At 42.1% G+C, this 2,990-nt stretch overlaps 1 non-coding gene across 1 annotated transcript; it reads left to right on the forward strand.

The window, feature by feature from the left end:
• The first annotated feature begins 1,911 nt into the window (after positions 1-1,911).
• On the forward strand, positions 1,912-2,051 carry LOC114816971. The gene has a single exon (XR_003764788.1). It is a non-coding gene; the product is annotated as a small nucleolar RNA SNORA7 (small nucleolar RNA).
• The last annotated feature ends 939 nt before the right edge of the window (positions 2,052-2,990 follow it).

The raw sequence follows: 2,990 nt of genomic DNA on the forward strand, positions 1-2,990 counted from the left end.
TGTAGTTTTGTTAATTGTCAAAAGAAAGCTTTTAACAATATGACAGGTGTCAGAAACTCTCTAAGTCCCCAAACACCCTACAGTCATTTGGGAGATATCTAAGCAGCCTGACCTAGTGGATAATAATAATACTAATAATAATGTTTTTTTAAGCACTTACTATGTGCCAACCACTGTTCTAAGCACTGGGGAAGATACAAGGTAATCAGTTTGTCCTACGTGGGGCTCACAGTCTTAATCCCCATTTTACAGAAGAGGTAACTGAGGCCCAGAGAAGTTAAGTGACTTGCCCAAGGTCGCACAGCAGACAAGTGGCAGAGCCGGGATTAGAACCCATGTCCTCTGTCTCCCAAGCCAGGGCTCCTTCCACTAAGCCACACTGCATCTCATGGATCTGGGAATCAGAGGACCTGGGTTCTAATCTGACTCTGCCACGTGTCTGCTGTGTGCCCTTGGATAGGTCACTTCACTTCTCTGTGCCTCAGTTGCCTCATCTGTAAAATGGGGATTAAGACTGTGAGCTCCATGTGGGACAGGGAGCATGTCTGACCTGATTACCTTACATCTGCACTAGTGCTTAAAACAGTGCTTGACATATAGTAAGTGCTTAACAAATACCATCATTACCATCATTATTATTATTATTATTATCTTAGACTAAACCCTAATTTGTTTCCCTTTTTGCCCTTCTTGAGCTTGGCCAGGCGATGGCCTAACCACATGACTTTAGTTAACCAAATCCTCAACTTGGCCCTACCAGTCTTAAGCTGCAGTGACTATGACTATTACCATACAAACCCTTTGAGTAGAATTTTTGATAGTGATCTTTTTCCTGTTTGTGCTACTAATTAAATCTTGATTTGGATCTTGCTTGGTTCTGGTTCAGTCACAGTCACTGAGACCTATAAAGAACTCTAGACTATATCTTAGATGGAGTTCCTGATTCCACCCAGTGCAAAATAGCTAATTTTGATCCTTGGTGGTTATATACCAAAGTGGCCCAGATTTCAATCTCCTGAGGAAAATGTCTTGCTGGAGTCTAGTACTGGGCAGACATTTGGGGAAGAATAAATGACCATTAGGCACTTTCAAAAGCTGTGCCTTGGAAGGTGTTAATGTAACACTGAAGCAAAGAACTATTTTTGCATGCTCCCAAAGTAAAACTAATTGTCTGTTCTACATACATCTTTTCAGTCATCCTGTAACCTTTGAACCATAACATAGTCCTTGAAAACAAAGCAGGGATGAGTATATATGAATTGAAAATGAAAATGTTATGCATAAAAGGCAATAAAAGTAAGCATCATTTTATTCTTATTTTAAATCAGTGATATCATCATAGATGCCACCATTTAAGAAACAGTATGGCCTTGTGGAAAGAGCACAGGCCTATGAGTCAGAGAACCACTAGATTGTAAGCTGCATGTCTACCAACTCTATTTTACTGTACTCTTCCAAGAGCTAGTACAGTGCTCTGCACATTCTAAATCCTTGGGCAAGTCACTTCTCTGTATCTCTCTTTTCTTTATCTGTAAAATGGGGATTAAATATCTGTTTCCCCCATGTGGGACAGGGACTGTATCCAACCCAAGAAGCAGCATGGCATAGTGGATAAAGCATGTGCCTGGGAGTCAGAAGGTCATGGGTTCTAATCCTGACTCTGCCTCTTGTCTGGGTGACCTTGGTTAAGTCATTTCACATCTCTGTGCCTCTGTTACCTCATCTGCAAAATGGAGATTCAGACTGTGAGCCCCAGGTGGGACTGGGACTGTGTCCCACCCAACTTGCTTGTATTTATCCAGCACTTAGTACAGTACCTGGTACATAGTAAACACTTGACAAATTATTATTATTATGCGGGACTGGGGCTGTATCCAACCTGATAATCATATATCTATCCCACTGCTTAGAAGCCTCCCTCAGGGTCGCACCTGGAGAGTTTCCAGTACTCTACCAGTCTCAGCTATGGGAGGGAGAGTCAAGCAGAGGCCTACCCATTCCATTTCTAGCTTGGCCAGTGGCTAGCGAGTGGAAAGCAATCTGCTACAAATCAAAACTCACCCATGCTGAGCAGCAGCGGCACAGTGGAGAGTCGAGGGTGGAGACTCGCGTTTACTGCGCCCAAGGTAATAATGGTAAACCACTTCTGTATTTTTTACCAAGAAAACTCTTTGGATTCACTACCAGAATGATTGCAGTTGGAGAGTGGGGCATTCTGGGAGAGATGTGTCCATGGTGTCGCTGTGGGTCAGAAATGACTCGACTGCATAAGACAAGTGCTTAGAACAGTGCTTCCATATAATAAATGCATCACAAATACCACATTTATGTGTTATAATTATAATCACTATATCAACCGTGTCCATTTTATTGCTGTTTGAGGTTCTTTTAAGAGGAAAAGGATGATGTCGGTGATAATAAAACGATTGCTTGACCCACACACCATAGCCCACACACTCCTGAAATGAAATGTATAGGTCAAGGAAGCTGGAACTAGACTTTAAAACCCAGTAAAAAAACGGCTGTCCTAAAGGTCTTCTGTCAGTGCAATGAAAAAGTCACTTGCTCGCTTGTTTTGACATTTACTAAGTGCTTACAGCATTCAGGGAACTGTACTAGGCACTGGAAAAAGTTACAAGGACATTGATGCAGACAGGTCACTGGCCCATAGGCGGCTCACAATGTAGGAGAGGGGAAAATAGTAGGTAGGAGAGCCCTTAAAAAAGAATGATAGAGTAAAACAACACATCAAAAAATAAGAAAGAAAGAAACAATGCATTATTTTGGGAGGGGAAAACCCAGGTTCTTAGTTAGAAATAACCTTAGGAGCTCCCTGGGAACAATGCTACTCAGAATCACCTGGTAAAAATTTCCAATCAGCATGCTGGGCAGAGCCTTTAAATTCAGAAGAGGGAAGCCTAGCTGCCATTTTCCTTTCCTGCTGGAACACATGTTTAAAACCTTTGCTGAATGTCCTGCTCTATTTGCTG

Source organism: Ornithorhynchus anatinus, chromosome 1 (assembly GCF_004115215.2).
Source record: "Ornithorhynchus anatinus isolate Pmale09 chromosome 1, mOrnAna1.pri.v4, whole genome shotgun sequence".
Lineage (NCBI taxonomy): Eukaryota > Metazoa > Chordata > Mammalia > Monotremata > Ornithorhynchidae > Ornithorhynchus > Ornithorhynchus anatinus.